Source organism: Jaculus jaculus, chromosome 17, assembly GCF_020740685.1.
Source record: "Jaculus jaculus isolate mJacJac1 chromosome 17, mJacJac1.mat.Y.cur, whole genome shotgun sequence".
Lineage (NCBI taxonomy): Eukaryota > Metazoa > Chordata > Mammalia > Rodentia > Dipodidae > Jaculus > Jaculus jaculus.
Genome location: NC_059118.1, coordinates 28,755,485 through 28,773,617, shown reverse-complemented (window position 1 = coordinate 28,773,617; position 18,133 = coordinate 28,755,485). Strand labels below are relative to the sequence as shown.

The window sequence follows — 18,133 nt, the reverse complement described above, 5'->3', positions numbered from 1 at the left end:
CACTTTGTGCATCTGACTTTATGTGGGTACTGGGGAATTGAACCTGGGTAATGCAAGCATCTTAACCACTGAGCCATCTCTCCAGCCCTCAATGCTCTTTACATAAGCTTCTAATGGTCTACTTGTGCTTGTGAACAGTCGACATCATTTCAGCACAGTGAATGGCAGCCATTTTGAACAGCAAAATAAAAAAGAAGCACAAAAGTAAGAAAATTGTGACACTAAGTATAGTTCACAAAAAGGTCCATGTCTTGCTCACTTCGGCAGCACATATTCTAAAATTGGAACGATACAGAGAAGATTAGCATGGCCCCTGCTCAAGGATGACATGCAAATTCCATATTTTTTCTCCAGGACCCACATTAGCCAGATGCACAAGGGGGTGCACGCGTCTGGAGTTCGTTTGCAGTGGCTGGAGGCCCTGGCACGCCCATTCTCTTTCTCTCTCTCTCTCTGCTTCTTTCTCTGTCTTTCACTTTCAAATAAATAAATAAACATAACAAAAACAAAAACAAAAACAAAAAAGGTCCATGTTTACAGTATAGGAGCCAAAAAAATAGAAGGTTCACCCTCAGCTGGGAACACATAAGCTGGGCATTCCAAACATTTCACCTGTGATATTCACTTATTACTGTGGAAGTGCCTTGAGTATTGATTTTGGTTCAAATAAATTTTAACAAAATTAGAGATATGGAATTAACAAATCTTGAGAGTCAACCGTAGTAGACATTTGATGGAACTTATGAGTTGATGTGGTTACACTGTTGGCAGATTCAGTGGCATTGGCTCTGCCATAGTCAATAGGGAGACCATGGAGGAAAGAGCTGAGGTAAGGTGCTTTGGAGCTGAACAGCTTGGGTTCAGTTTCCACTCCACTACTTGCCAGCCAAATACAGATAACAGCTAAATCACTTAACTTCTGGGCGCTGCATCATCTCCATTTGAGAAATGAGATACTCATAGTCTTTAGTTGTCTGGACTGTTGGTAGACTAAATGTGAGAGTACAAGTGAAATGCTAAGTGCGGCGCGTGTGGAACTCTGCTTAGAAGACACTCACCAGGATTAAACCACGGGAGAGGCTGGAGACATGGCTCAATAGTCAAGGTGCTTGCCTCTAGAGCCTAATGACTGGGGTTTGATTCCCCAGCACTCACATCAAGTCAGATGCACAAAGTGGCATCTGGAATTCGCTTGCAGCAGCTGGAGGCCCTGGTGTGCCCAAATCTCTGGCTTCCGTGTTACTCTCATATGTTAAATGGCAAAAACGATTTTACAGATATAATTGAAGCTACTAATCAGTTGACTTAGAAACAGGAAAATAAACCAGGCATGGTGGTGCATGCCTTTATTCCCAGTACTCTGAAGGCAGAGGTAGGAGGATCACCATGAATTTGAGGCCACCCTGAGACTCCATAGTGAATTCCAGGTCAGCCTGAGCTAGAGTGAGACCCTTCCTCAAAAAAAAAAAAAAAAAGAAAGAAAGAAATAAAGAAATAGGGAAATTATCTCAGATATCTAGGGGGTGCAATGTAACTATGTCTCCTCTTTTAAAAAGCAGCACAAGGCAGAATAGATGTGACAGAAAGGTAAGTCAGAGAGATTCGGTTAATGAGACTGCTGTGAGCAGTCATTGACTTGAAGTGTCACACATGAAGGAAACAGGCCTCATATTCCTAAAACTGCACAAACGTTAATCCTTCCAATGAACAGTGAGCTTAGCAGAGAATCCTAAAGCCTATAGGAGAACCACAGCCATGACACAGTTCTTGATGGAAGCCTGAGGAGATGCTGAGATACAAGACACCCACCATCCAGGGACTGCGACATATGACATTTGTGTCGTTTGAATCTGACAAATTCCAATAATTTATAATTATTTCATTTATCAGCTGGCAGTGTGTGATGGCAGCATAGGAACCTAGTAGCAGTGACTAGCAGACTGAACACAGATAAAGGTAGTATTCATAAGCTGAAAGAAAAACTGAGAAACTATAAAAATATAAACAGAGAAATGAAGAAATGGAAAGCTGAAAGAAAACTGGAAGAGAAAACAAGAAATGCCAAAATACAAATAATAGGAGTACCAGAAAAAGAAAAGAGAATAAGTCAAATGAAAGAATGACAGTGTTTGATGAGTTACTTGCTAAGGATTTTATAAAATTGATGAAAAGGATAACTTGTATTAATGCCATAAAATGAGTTCTAAGAAAGTAAAATAAAGATAAGCCTGTACCTGGCTGTATTGTGAAATTGAAAAAAAAATGAAGAGAAAATATTTTTAAAAATATGAAGGAGGGCCAGGTGTGGCGTACGCCTTTGATCCCAGCATTTGGGAAGCAGAGGTAGGAGGATTGCCATGAGTTCAAGGCCACCCTGAGACTACAGAGAGAATTCCAGGTCAGCCTGAGCTAGAGTGAGACCCTATCTCGGAAAAAAAAAAAAAAAAAAAAAAAAAAAAGGAACCTACAGCCACTTATCAATTTCTGATAAAACTGAAACTTAAAAATGATAGAATAATGTTTTTAAAGATTAATAATAAAGTTACCAAAGGTCAGATACATGAGACAAGGGTTTCCTTTCATTTGGGAAATTTAGATAAGCAGTCATGAAAGTAAAAGGAAGACTAATAGGTTATGGAAGGGGAAAGAGGGTAGTAGAGAGGGTCACTACCATCAATGTATGTCAAGATGTAAATTTTTACCTATTTTATATTTCATAAAAAATTTATAATTATTATATTTATTATATGATATCTAAAAACAAAAAAAGTGGGCTGGTTAGATGATGAAGCCTACCAGCTTGGTTTCAATTCCCAAGCTACCCACATAAGCTGGATACAAAAAGTGGTACAGCTGTTTGGTGTTTGTAGCATCAAGAGGCTCTGCACTCACTCTCGCCCCCCACCCACATATGCACACATGTAAAAAAGTGTGTAAATAATTGCATCTAAATTTTTTAAAACATATTTTATTTATTTATTTAGGAGAGAGAGGGACTGGACATGCCAAAGCCTCTAGCCACTGCAAACAAAGTCAAGACTCATGGACCATCTTGTGCATCTGATCTTATGTGAGCACTGGGGAATTGAACTCAGGTCCTGAGGCTTTGTAGACAAGCACCTTAGCTATTCAGCCATCTCTCAAGCCTGTAAATACATTTTTTAAAAGTTCAATTTCAAGACATTGAGAAGATAATCCACAGACAGAAATTTTGCAAAATATGTGAAATACTTACAAAAACGTACTAAGAACTTTAAAAAAAGTAACAAAAAGAAAAAAAAAGTAATCTGCTCAATAAATTCAAGTACAGATTGTACCACAGTGCTTGGTTGGAGAATTTTTTTTTGTTGTTAATATAAGAACATTTTGAAAAATAACAGATAGACTGTCACTATGTCCAGAGGTCTTTAGCACTACGTCTCTGGGCTCTGATAAGGCAAATTCCAGCTTCCAGCAGTGAGAAAGCCCACCTGCTCTTCCCAAGAGAAGTGGCTAGCCTAGATTCTGTAGGAGAGACTGAGAATGTTCTTTGCATAAGCTAATACTGCCAACTCACATATGAGTCAGAGAAACGATCTTCAAACTCTGAGTTTTAGTCTAATATGGGCGTTCCAAGAACACGATTCAGCCTAGCAACTCATTTCCACTTGATTTAGTTTATGGGAATAATGAGAGAATATTTTCAGGACTGCACCAAACATATAAGAGGTCTGTAGATCCTAGTTCACTTGATTCAACAAGATTCAATTCTGAAGCCAGAAAGCATGGGTAAGCAAAATGCTATCTACATTCTGGCTGTGGTTATCCTTCGGAGAATGGATTGAGTGACTAATAATAGCACATGGCGTTTCAATGAAATGTATGTCTAAAAGCAGCTCATAAATTCAAGCATAGTTTTGGAAAGAATTTGAGCAATATATATGCTCTTGGACTAGACAAGAAGCAAATCCATACTTGATCAACAAACAGGGTTTCACTTGGGAAACTCAAGACTATTCTGTTTGTTTGCTTGCTTATAGAGTCCTGAGGATTATCTGTGATGACACCCTGCCCACCCCTGCTAGAGGCTGATTCCATATTAGAACTCTTGCTATATAAAAGCCCCATATTTATATATTGGCATACAGACATATGCTGACAACAGGAGAAGGTACAGCATTTTGGGTAGTGCCCTAGCACCCACATGAAAAGTGGGTTGTTGCAGAGCATGTCTGTAATGCCAGTTTAGGGGAGGTAGAGATATGATGATCCTTGGGGTTTACTGATCAGCTGTTTTAGTCAAATTCATGAGCTCCAGGTGCAATGAGAAACTTTGGCTCACAAAAAGAAGGTGGAAATCCAGGAATGGTGACTTGCACCTGTTGGCCTGGCGCTCTGGAGGCTGAGGTAGTAGAATTGCAAGGGTTTGAGGCCAGCCTGCCTTATCGTGAGACCCTGACTCAATTAAAACAAGGAAAATAAACCACCCACAAGGAGGATAGCAATTGAGAAAAACATCCAACATCAGCTTCTGGCCTCCACACATGTGCGTGCGTGCACGTGCGCACACACACACACACACACACACACGAGCACCCATACACACATGAACATGTACACACATACACCCTCCTACACATACATACAGAGGTGGGAACCCAAAGAGGGTTACTCAATTAGTTTTCCAGACAAGGGCAATAATTACAATAACCCTAATATAAGTGCACATATTAGTGTAAAAATGATAGAAAACCACACTATCAGTATAAAGAAATTCATGGACAGCAAGATATATGTTTATATTTGTTTTACATTATCATTTTTTTTTCCTCTTATGAGGAAAAGTGGTCCAGGGTAGCCCACAGACCAGCATGGCTGCAGCGAAATGTTCTCTGCTAAGGTTTGTTGAAGAGTTATGAGTGCAAATTTGTGCTCTTGAGCTGAAGGCGAAGGTGGGCTTGTTGGTGACCCTAAAGTGAAGTGATACTTTTGGGGAAAAATACACAGGGGCAAAGACAGAGAAATAAAAGCAATTTGGACAACTGGATGTTGAGGGCAGGGACTGAGGTTGGTAGAAGTGAGGGCAGAAGGTTTGCTGAAAACCATTCACATCAAGGGACAGGCAAGAAAGGGAGGAATGGAATATCCTAAGGGACTGTGATTATGAACTTTGGAGTGACTTATTTGAATGTTCTGGGGGCACAGAGGAAGGAACATCATTGACTGATTGATTTCACGTGATGGATTTGATTCATTACTGAATGCATCTGCCTAAGAAGCAATTGTTGACTTGGTACTGCAGTGAGAACTGGAGACATGGAAATGAATAAGGTACAATCCTTGTCCCCAGACATGTAGGTATTTATAGGTTATATACGTGCACTGTTATGTACATGTGCTATATACTCTCTAGCCTGGACTGAAGTTCACGGGTAGAGCACTTGCCTTAGCATATGCATAGATGTCCTGGATTCAACCCCAGCCACCACACAAATAATGAAATGATAAATAAAATTCTCACATGAAAACTAAAAAGAGGACAATAAAAAATAATCATAAGTGGTTCTTAAACTTTCTTCCTGCAGCCCAGTGGAAGTTTATTTTGTCTATCTCTGGGCCATGGACAGCCTGATCTTAGAGATCATGGTCAAATCAAATTTGAGCCAACTGAGTAAATGGCAAGAGGGAGTGCTGATGACTTTGGAGAGATTGACATGGGGCTCAAGGACAGAATAATTCAAGTTTCTTTAGAATCAAAGAGAAAGGGGGAGAAAGGAGTGCATTGGAGAGAATTGAAGCAGAAGAAAAGGGAATATGTAGTTTAGAGCTAGAGGAAGAAGGAGAGTAATAAGGGTTGATGATATAGAGGAGCTTAGACACAGGAAGGTGGCTTAAAATTCTGGTTAGGGGGCTGGAAAGATTGCTTAGTGGTTAAGACTTTTGCTTGCAAAGCCAAAGGACCCAGGTTCATTTCCCCAGGACCCTTATAAGCCAGCTGCACAAGGTGGCGCATGTGTCTGGAGTTTGTTTGCAGTGGCTGAAGGCCCTGGTGGGCTTGATCTCTCTCCCTCCCTCTCTCTCTTCCTCTTTCTCGCAAGTACAATAAATAAAATTAAAATCTCTGGTTGAAATTGATCACTTAGACCCAGGTAAGTGAGCAACTTCTATGATTTGCATTGTCTCCATAGGGCACATACCCCACATTGGCATGTGATGATGGCAGACAGCTTGTGCCATGACAGGGGAAGAAGTGGGAGGGACTTCCATGAAACCTGGAAGAAGGAAGTGTCACAAAGCTCAGGGACTCTGGTTTTCAGGTCACAGGGCACTATGACTCAATCTTTGCTTTCTCAGTCATCTGGTAACAGCAGTAGGGTACCCAGTCAAGCTGGTTTGTTGAGGATTGACTGTCTTGGTCATATCATAGAAAGTCTTAGTTTTTGGAAACCCTTCAGTTTCAGACAAACTGGACAGTTGATGAACCTCAACTAAAGCACTTCACTTGCTCTTTTGAGGAACAACTCTCATTCCTGTCAGTCCACTTGCCCCAGGGGAGTGGCTTCCTCTCGACAGGTGGGCACTGACTGAGACCTGGCTGCTTGCCAGGCCTGGTGATGGGTGGTCATGCTGATTTGATTGTGGATGGTCACATGATATAAATCAGGCCAACCAGACTATATTATGGACATTTTGTTGGAACTAGAGGCATGGATATATTTCCTTTGGGATTGATGGTGAGAACTCTAACAAATGTTTGGAGATGGTAGAAACCTCCAAGTGGAATCCAAATAAAGCTATCATAGGTAAAAAATAAAAGATGGATAGCACTGTCATTTTTTTTTTTGTATTGTGACATTTATTAAATGAGTGTGGTTGGTAAGATACTGGGCAGTGGAAGCCCTCATGAATGCAGAGCTCGCCACTTGTGCAAGGGGACCATGATTGAGGATACATTTGGCTCCACTCTCATTTCTTGATGACGACTGGGCCCCTCTGTCAGACTATAAAACTTGACTTGAATGTTTTCAGTTATGTTAACCCAACATCTTTCCCTCTGTTCTTACCAATCTGACCCATCCTCTGCTTAGGACAATTTGATTATAGTTTTATTTTGGCTAATGGAATTCATTTTGGTTGATACAGCTTCCAGGGATTGAATAGCAACAAAAAAAATCATATGCCTTGTCTTACCTGGAGACTTCATTATTCTGCAGCCTGATGTTCAGAGAAAAGGGTAGAAGTAACTTCCAGTCCTCTTTAACTGAGGTAGAGATAGTCATTACATGGAGTGAAATGATCCAGAATAAAAGCAGGGGACTGATGTTTAAGGGAAAGTAATTAGGTGTGGTCACGCAGGACCAATGCTTTAAGATACTTAGAAAATTAAAGGTTCTTGTTATTTTATATTTATGACTTTAATTTACCTCTATGTATACACAGTTATTAACAGTAAATTCTTTTTTTAAAAATTTTTATTAACATTTTCCATGAATATAAAATATATCCCATGGTAATTCCCTCCCTCCCCACCCCCACACTTTCCCATTTGAAATTCCATTCTCCATCATATTACCTCCCCATTACAATCACTGTAATTACATATATACAACATCAACCTATTAAGTATCCTCCCCTCTTCCTTTCTCTACCCTTTATGTCTCCTTTTTACCTTACTGGCCTCTGCTACTAAGTATTTTCCTTCTCACGCAGAAGCCCAGTCATCTGTAGCTAGGATCCACATATGAGAGAGAACATGTGGTGCTTGGCTTTCTGGGCCTGGGTTACCTCACTTAGTATAATACTTTCCAGGTCCATCCATTTTTCTGCAAATTTCATAACTTCATTTTTCTTTACCGCTGAGTAGAACTCCATTGTATAAATGTGCCACATCTTCATTATCCACTCATCTTAACAGTAAATTCTTGACAAACAATATTAAAATATTGGCTTGTGAGTAGCTTTGGTGGGGGGGGACTAAAGAAAGAAGAAATCAAGGACTAGTCAGACCAATAATTTACAACCCTCTGTCAAACAAAGTCTTTTTAGAGAACTTTTTACTGACAGCTTCCATAAGTATATGTAATAAACAATGGTAATTCCCTTTACCACCACCCTCCTCCCCTTCTCAAATCCACCCTCCACTGAATCCTATTTTCTTTCTAATTGGTCTCTTTTCTGCATTGGTCTCTCTTCTGCTGTGATGTCATCAGTTTTTCCCATCCTGTTCTTCAGGTCTTGTACAGGTGGTGTTCACCATTGTGAGGTCATGAATATCGGGGCCACTTTGTATTCGGAAGACAGCATTATAAACAACCCTCCTCTTCCTTTGGCTTTTACATTCTTTCTGCCACCTCTTCTGCAGTGGTCCCCGAGCCTTGGAGGGTATGATAGCGATGTCCCAGTGCTGGACACTCCTCTGTTACTTCTCAGCACTATGGTGAGTTTTGAGTCACCCCAGTGCTCACTGCCATTTGAAAAGATAAGCTTCTCTAACCAAAAGTGAGAGCAGCTTTAACATATGGATATAAATATAAAAAAGAAACACAAAGTCTTTAAATGTTTGTTCAATATTTATTTATTATATACTTTATTTAATTTCAAGCAGAGAGTGAGTCAGAAAGAAGATACAGAGAGAATGGGTGTCTAGCCACTGCTAACAAACTCCACATTCATGCACCACATTGTGCATCTGTCTTTATGTGGGTACTGTGGAATCACATATGGGTCATTAGGCTTTGCAGGCAATGCCTTAACCACTGAGCAATCTATCCATCCCTTGTTCAATATTTAGAAGAACATAAAAAAACTTATTTTATAATAAGCTAAATGTATTTTGATTACTAACTTTCCTCCATTAACTAAGATGTCTTCAAAAATTTCCTAAAATATTCCTTACTTTTTTAGTTCTCATTGACCCTGTATGATTTCATTGTAGCAGACATCTCATTGACAAGTAGTTTAATATTCAAACACTAAATATGAACAATAACATTAATTCAGTTTTATAATTTTGATTTTCTGAGGTAGGCAACTGCTAATGACTAACTAGCCTTAGGTTTGTGAAATTTAAGAGAAAAATATAGATCATACAGACATATGTTAAAGTTTCTACCAGGGTATATATCCTACATTGGAAGGAGTGGGACTATCTTACATTTTATCAATAAGGCTAAGGAGCAATGTGATGAAGCTTGAGTTAATTGATTTGTTATTTCCAATTTATTTAGTGATGGTCTGATATCCCATAGAGACTACGGCTGCTTCAGTGGCCTTGCTAGCTTGGCCTTGACCCAGCTCCAGAAATAGAAAGTGACAACAGAAACTGAGATGGAAGTGAAGCTAGATTCTTTTTTTTTTAGTTAATTAATTAATTTATTTGAGAGCGACAGACACAGAGAGAAAGACAGATAGAGGGAGAGAGAGAGAATGGGCGCACCAGGGCTTCCAGCCTCTGCAAACGAACTCCAGACGCGTGCGCCCCCTTGTGCATCTGGCTAACGTGGGACCTGGGGAACCGAGCCTCGAACCGGGGTCCTTAGGCTTCACAGGCAAGTGCTTAACCGCTAAGCCATCTCTCCAGCCCGAAGCTAGATTCTTGACTCTGCAGCAAAAGGACACTAAGAAGAGGGCGGGGGAAACGGTCATATTTTCAGAATGGCAGTATAAATGCCATGTGGTTAGTCTTCTGCTTCTAGAAAGTTAGGGTAGGCTAAGTAATCAGTTCTTGAATACAGTTGAAAAAGCTCAATGAAATGTTAAGAAAAATACTTAGAAATCAACGTACAAGTTAATATGGAATCACTAGTCTAAAAGTGAAAGAAAGGCAGAAGACTGAGATGTAAGTGGACTGGAAACACAGTTCACTGAGGACATTTGGTGACTCTTTAAAATCTGGGCTTTTCTTTTGATGCCCTGTGGAGCATTTACAGCACAAAAACTCAAGGTTGCAATGGAGTGGAATCTGGGGAGGGAGACAAGAGACTCTCTTACAATACACGGGCAAGCTCAAAGATTAAATCTGCAGGTAAAGGGGCATAAAAATGTACAGGAGCATGTTACATTTTTCTGTGGGACTTTCTCTTTTGTGTGGACTCAAACTGCTCCTTCAAATGCATTTCAAATGTGGTCAAATACAAAATTAGATACATGTAAATTAAAAGTGAATTGGTGAACTGATTGAACACAGTGTGGATATTAAAATAAAGGAGGAAAGGAGAGTGAGAACGAGAGTGAAAGAGAGAGAGAGAGAGAGAGAGAGAGAGAGAGAGAGAGAGAGAGGAGGTAAGAGACTAGCCTGGAAGATACAATGATAAAGTATGTGCAAGCTTATGTTTACTTGCAAGCCAAATAGGAGTAGAAATAGAATGCAGCAGGTGCCTAAATAAACAGCTATTCACTGGGATCTCTAGAACTAATAACAAAAGGTACTTATGCCTGGAATCTGTCTCTCTCTCCATACACACACACACACACACACACACACACACACACACACACACACACACGTATATATGGAGAGAGAGAGCAAGAAAGAGAGAGAGAGAGAGAGAGAGAGAGAGAGAGAGACAGACAGACAGACAGATGCACACACACACACACACACACACACACACACACACACACACACACACGGGGGGGGGGGGTAGAATTTGCATGCTAGAGCCTCAGCCACTGAAATCAAACTCCAGATGCCTGTGCTACCTAGTGGGTATGTGTGACCTTGTGTTTGCTTCACCTTTGTGCATCTGGCTTACGTGGGATCTGGAGAGTCAAATATGGGTCCTTACGTTTCTCAGGCAAGGACCTTAACCACTAAGCCATCTCTTTAGTCCTATGCCTGGCAACGTTAAGTGTCCTCAAATCCTAAGCAAAATAAATTAAGAGTGCTCATAGCTACATCATGACATTTCATAACCAAAGAAGAGTTTAAAAGATTTTTAATTTTTTTTTTTGACCGAGAGAGAGACGGAGGGAGAGAGAGAATGAGAATGGGCACACCAGTGCCTCCAGCCATGCAAATGAACTCCAGATTCATGTGCCACCTTCTATATCTGGCTAATGTGGGTCCTGGGGAATCAAATTTGGGTCGTTTGGCTTTCCAGGCAAACACCTTAAGTGCTAAGCCATCCCTCCAGCCTGAGATTTAAAAGATTTTAAACTTTATATTGACAATCTCGACATGCAAAAACAATATACCATGATCATAACTCCTCCCACTATGCTCCCTTTTCTCTTTCTCCTATTCCCCCTCTACTGAATCCCTTCTTCTTTTCAACGAGTTTATCTTCTATTTTGACTTTTCTAAATTCTTTCCAGGCATATGCAGGTTTATATAGATAACTTCAGGTACCGTGAAGTCATGAATGTCACTGTCACTTTGTGTCTGGGAGACAGTATTGAAAAGTACTCTCTTTCCTTTGCCTCTTACATTCTTTCCACCTCCTTTCCACAATGACTTCTGAGCCTTAGAGAATGTGACAGAGATGTCTTACTTAGTGTTGAACACTTCACTGTCATTTCAAGAAGAAGTTTTAATGATAAACAATAAAAAAGATCCCTTAAAGGGAGAGACAATTCAGAGTAATTGGACCATTAGCAACAGTGGAAGACAGAAGATAACATGGAATGACCTCTTCCAGGAGCAGAAGGAAGATAGCTGGCAGTATAGAATTTTATATTTGGGAAACAAATCTTTCAAGAAGTTAGAAAAAAGCCGGGCATTATGGCGCATGCCTTTAATCCCAGCACTCGGGAGGCAGAGGTAGGAGGATCACTGTGTGTTTGAGGCTACCCTGAGACTACATAGTGAATTCAAGGTCAGCCTGAGCTAGAGTGAGACCCTACCTTGAAAAAAAAAAAAAAAACCCGAAAAAGAAAAAGAAGTTAGAAAAAATGTTTTCAAACAAATGAAACTAAACATGTTCTCTGGGCAGCAGACTTGAGCCAAAGCAATCTCTAAAGGAATGTTCTAGAAAAGAAATGTTTCCAAGGTTCCTAGTTAGAAAAAAAGTATCATGAAAAGCCTCAAACTGACATCCCTAATGATAAGACTCTGAATGCTTTCTCCCTATACTAGGTAATTCAAATATGTCGGTTCTTATCACTCTTATTCAAGATTTTGCTAGAGTTTCTAGCCAGAGTAATTAAGCAAGAAAATGAAATAAAAGGCATTCCTATCTCTATTTTTTGACAATATCTTATATGTAAGATTCTTATTCTTGTATCTTTACATATAAGAAAAACTTAGGGGCACCCATGAACAGAAGTGTTGAAGACATAAGCCAGGATGCAGGATACAAGGTCAATATATACAGAATAATTGCCTGTGTTAATTCTTGCATTGAGAAATCTGAAATAGCATTTAGAATTCCAGCATCAAACCAGCATAATCCCAGCACTTGCGAGGCAGAGGTAGGAGGATTGACAGTGATCCTTCAAAACACTCCTGGAAAAAGTCTTGTGTGGTGCTTGTGTTCTCCAAACTAATGTGTTTGTGTACATAAACCGAGAAAAAGGGTTCCCCTCCCACTTTTGATTAGTGGAAATGCATCCCATTTTCAAGTGTGAAATTAAATTATTCTTATATGTAATAAATTAACCTCATCATGACAGGAAGATGAGAGGAGAACCCCTCTGTGGGAAGTAGTTGGGTTGATGACCAGTCAAGTTTCGATTCACCCACCAGCACCTACCACCCACCTTATCTGAGCCAATATTGAGTATCAGGAAGCGGCAGGACTGTTTCCTGCTCTTGGGAATCAGGAGAGTCAAGCAAGAGAGCAAACAAGGTGGGAAGGCTGGTTTCTGTTTGACTAGCTGTAGGCCTGCTTGGCTTCCTGCCACCCCCCAGTTTTCAATACATGAGTAACATGCTCACTTTGGGGTGCTTTTATTTAGGAGAGCTAAAAATTTTACACAAAGGCTTTCTGAGTCATGGGGGAATGAAGACTCTGTCCTACATGTTCCTTTACAAAGGTTTTCTTTAAATAACAGAGCTTATTTTTTCTTATTACAAAGGTAATAGAAAACATACTGAAAGCATGAAAATGTTTTTAAATATCCAAAAGAGGGATGGACAGGTGAAGCACTGAGGATTTTGGGTATATGAAACTGCTTTGTATAATGAACTATAATGGAAGATAGATGTAACTCATGTATCTTTGTTCATACCCCCAGAAAACACAACACCAAGAGTAAAACCCACAGAACACTAAGGGTTCTGGCTGATGATGCGTCAACATAGACTCACCAGGCATAAGAAATTCATGGTGGGCAATGTAGACAATGGAGGAAGCTCTGTATCTTAACTGTATGGGAACAGGTTATTTATGGGAAATCTCAGTACTTCCAATTTCTGCTGTAGCCTAAAACTACTCTAAAAGTACTTATAAAAGTAAGTAAATGAATGCTTTAAATTCCCAAGTGAAAAGTACATAGAAAGCTAGCCACATATCATCAAGAAAACAAATGACAATAAATGCTGGTGAGGATGCAGGAAAAGGGGAACCTTCTACACTGCTGGTGGGAATGTAATCTGATGCAGCCATTGTAGAAATCAGTGTGGACATTCTTGAGGCAGCTAAAAATAGATTTACCATATGCTACAACTATAACACTCCTAAGGCATATATCCTAATGACTCTTCTCACTACCTTAGAGATAGAGATACTTGCACAACCATGTTTATTGCTGCTCTATTCACAGTAGCTAGGAAATGCAACCAGCCTAGATGCCCCTTAACAGATGAATGGATAATAACAATATGGTATGTCTACACAATAGAGTTCTTTTTAGCAGTAAAGAAAAATTAAATGATGAAATTTGCTGGGAAATGGATGGATCTGGAAAGGATTATAGTAAGCGAGGTAACCCAGGCCCAGAAAGCCAAATGTCACCTGTTCTCTCTCATATTTTGATCCTAGGTACAGATGTTTAGATTTGTATGTGAGCTGGAACCAAAAAATCGGTAGCAGAGGCCAATAAGCTAGATAAAGCCTATAAAGGAGAGAGGAGAAGCAAGGACTTTTGGGGATGATATTGTGTAGATGTAGGTAGAAGAACAGATTACAGGGAGTGGACTGGCGTAAGTGAGGTCAGGGGAAGAGACTGAGTAAGAGAAAGGTTGGGGGAGGGTCAGTCAAAATTCAAGATAGTCTGAATAAGACATATGAGAGCTTACTTCCTTGGATAACAGTATGTCCAGAAACCATAGGTTAATACCAGAAAATTTTCATTGCCAGGGATGGGATACCTACCAGTGAGTTGTTGGCCAGGGAGGTCCCTGATGCTTCTAAAACATTACAGGCTTTTGCTAAGGCCCTTGGCTTCCCAGGAGTAACAGACCTTATTGATGAAGACTTCACATGCATGGGCAGCAAGATCACTGAAAAATCAAGCTGGTGCTGAGTTGAAAACCTTCTCCCTATAGATCAGCCAGCTGTTATCTGGAAAGATCTACACTGCATACAGCCCTATGGGAGACAGAAGTCATCAGCAGTGAAAACAGTGGACACTGGAAGCCTCAAGTTTGGCCAGACAGGCCAAATGACCGAATGGGTGCAATAGTGGCATGTCTGCTTGGGGATGAAACCAACTGCTCTCTAATTGGACTGGAGTCTTACTCTGTGGGAGGGAATACATGCCTGGTACTGAAAACCTAATCAATAGCCTATCGCAGGGGAGGTTAGGAGACTTAGGGTTATAAAGCCTGCTCTTGTCTGGCTAAATGCATATATTATTCTCACCATACTGCCCTGAAAGTACTACACTTAATGTTCATATTCATATATTAATGCTACTCTCCCTTTTTCTTAGAGAAGCTTCTCTTTTCAGATGGCAGTGACCTCTGGGATGAACCAAACGGCAACATAGTGCTGAGATATGACAGAGGAGAGCTCAGCACTGAAACATCTCTATCACACCTTCCAAGGCTCAGGGTCCATTGTGGAAGAGGTGGCCGAAGATTGTAAGGGCAAAGGAAGGCTATAAACTCCTCACAACACAACTGCCCAGACAGAAACTGACCTTGATATCTATGACTTTGTAGTGCCTAGCAATACCTACACAAGACCCTCATAACAGGAGAAAAAAGATGGTGACATCAAAATAAAAGAGAAACTAACGGAGAGAGGGAGAGGATAAGATGGAGAGCAGAGTGGTGAAGGGGAAAATGGAGGAGGGGAGGGAAATATGGTTTATTGTCTGTAAGTATAGAAGTTGTGAATAAAAAAAAGTATCTAAAAAATGTAAGCCACAGTTCCACCTTTAAGAGTTACCATTCTTGCCGCTGTGGTGGTGCACGCCTTTCATCCCAGCACTGAAGAGACAGGTAGGAGGATCACTGTGTTTCAAGGTTGTTTCCAGTGTTTGTTTACTTTTTTATGTGTAACATTGTGTCTGAGAAACTAGGACTTCTGGTTTTTGAAATATTGAGCAGTAAAAGTTGAAAACCGGCATTTACGATGCAAGCATTTTATCAATGACAGATGCTTTAACACTGTTTCAGGATACTGAGGACTACTGGATGCCACTGAAATTAACAATGTAACCACACATATGTAACATATGTCTCCACTTGCAATTCCAGGCCACCCTGAGACTGCATAGTGAATTCCAGGTCAGCCTGGGCTAGGAAAAAAAAAAAAAGAGAGAGAAAGTTAGCAGCCTTTGTTCTTACCTACACAAGGTCAGGCCCATTAACCTTCCATTATTGATGGTGGTAGAGCTCATGAGGTTCCCATTCCTCCCTAAGGAGTTATTTGCAGTCAATGGTTGCAGGGGGAGGGGGAGACATGCTCTTCAGTGGTGTGGTGCTCCAGTAAATAATCCCTCACCCATGCTTATGCACGCAACCCTAATTAAACTCTGTGGGTCTCTTTCTCCCACCTCTGTCTCTCTCTCTCTGTCTCTGTCTCTTTCTCCCTCTCTTTTACACACACACCCAAGTAGAACTGGGACCAGGGAAGAAGTGGCTCAGTGGGATGGGAACAAGAGAAGGTAATGAGTGGTGAACATAATCAAAATACATTATATAATGTATAAAGTTGTCAATAAATAAAGCAAAAATAAATACAGAACTAAAGAAGAAAAAAATCATCAATCAATAAAGTAGCTTTTTAAAGAGTTACCATTGTCAACAATTACAGTTCTTTCCTTGTACTGTCTACACTTTTTACATAATTGGCACCAGATGGCACATATACTACTTATCATGATTTTCCATTCAACTTTATGTTTAGTCAAAATATTTCCTTCATCACAGACTCATTGCAAGCATAAAATTTACATCTTAGGAAGTGGATTATGGAGTGTGCTTAATACTTTCTCTACTATTGAGTATTGATGTTGTTTCTAGTATTTGTTTACTTTTTTGTGTAACTTTGTGTTTGAGACACTAGGATCTCTGGTTTTTGAAATATTGAGGGGTAAAAGTTGAAAACCAGCATTTAAGATGTAAGCAGTTTTCCATTTTATCAATGACAGATGCTTTAATACTGTTTCAGGATACTGGGGTCTACTGAATACCACTGAAATCAACACGGTAACCACACACATGTAACATATGTATCCACTTGCAATTTTGTTGTACTAATGTTGTATCATCACCAACAATAATGTAGATGTTTATGGGCTGAGAATCCAAGTGTTCTGATGGGTGAGAGACTTCTAAAATCTGGTATATGCTTGAGTCATAATTGAGTCTTTGTAGAATTTGTTTGTTTGGTAATGAGGTGTGAATGGAGGAAAAAAACCCACCCATTTTCCCCCTTAGTGTGAAGTGAAACTGACCTGTGTCTAAAAGCTTGTTGCAGCTATGAATACATATGGGTTCATGTACTATGATTATACTGAGTACTCAGCTTCCCCAAATCTTAATAAGGCTAGCTCTATCATTTGTTCCATAGCCAGTGACTCTCTGAAGTCCCAAGACTCCCATGATTTCTAGAGATTCTTCCATCACCCTTTGCCTCTCAAATCCTGCTTCCTGAATTTGTTCCTGTCTCTACAATGTGTATCCAAATCTTAAATCTAGCCTCTTTCTCAGTTTCCTAATACTCACACCAACATCTTCTTGGGGAGAAATGGCCGGGCATGGTGGTGCACGCCTTTAATCCCAGCACTCGGGAGGCAGAGGTAGGAGGATCGCCATGAGTTTAAGGCCACCCTGCACCCTGAGATGACAGAGTTAATTTCAGGTCAGCCTGGACCAGAGTGAGACCCTACCTTGAAAAACAAAAAACAAAAAAAAACAAAAAAAAAATCTTCTTGGGGAGAAACAGCAATAATGACTATTGTAGTCAGCTCCACCTTGCTGGTATGAACTTCCAAACAGACACAGTTTTGGGGAGGAACAAGATTTATTTCAGGCTTACAAATCCAGGGGAAGTTCCATAATGGCAAAAGAGGCTGCCCCACTTCACAAATCCAGAGAGAGAAACCACCACCAGCTACCACCACCAGCAAGCACACATGGACAGTAAATCAATAGTGACACAGTCAGAGCTCAGACTTCTCTGCATGCCTTTAGCCTCAAATTCAGATCGGCCCCAGTAACACCTTAGGGCTGTACCCCAGGATCTGTCCCCAGTGATATCTCCTACAGCCAGGTAGCAGGATACAAGCTATAAAACGTTTTTAAAATTCATTTTATTTGTGTGTGTGTGTGTGAGAGAGAGAGAGAGAGAGAGTAAGAGAGAGGGGGGGGAGAGAATTCGCATGCTAGGGCCTCTAGTCACTGCAATTGAACTCCATACATATACATGCACCATCTTGTGTCACCTTGTGTGTCTGGCTTATGTGGGTTCTGGGGAATTGAACCTTAGTCCTTAGGCTTTGCAAGAAAGTGCCTTAACTCCTAAACCATCTCTCCAACCCTGGAGACAAGCATTAGCAAAGCACATGAGCCTATTGGGGTTGGGGGACATATATTCAAACTACAACATTCTGCTTCTGGTCCCCAATAGACTAGTGACCATCTCACCTTATAAATTGTATTCAGTCCAAATTTAAAGGTCCCCATAGTCTTCGCCACTTTAAGATTGTTTCAACCTCCCAAGTTTGTCTTATTGAGTAGTTATACTGTGCCAGGCATTTGGTGAGAAATTTAGAAGCTTTGTCCAATTTAATCTATAAAACAACCCTACAAGATAGAAGA

At 40.3% G+C, this 18,133-nt stretch overlaps 1 pseudogene; it reads left to right on the top strand.

The window, feature by feature from the left end:
• The first annotated feature begins 251 nt into the window (after positions 1-251).
• LOC123455634 lies at positions 252-347 on the top strand (annotated as a pseudogene).
• Positions 348-18,133: the final 17,786 nt, after the last annotated feature.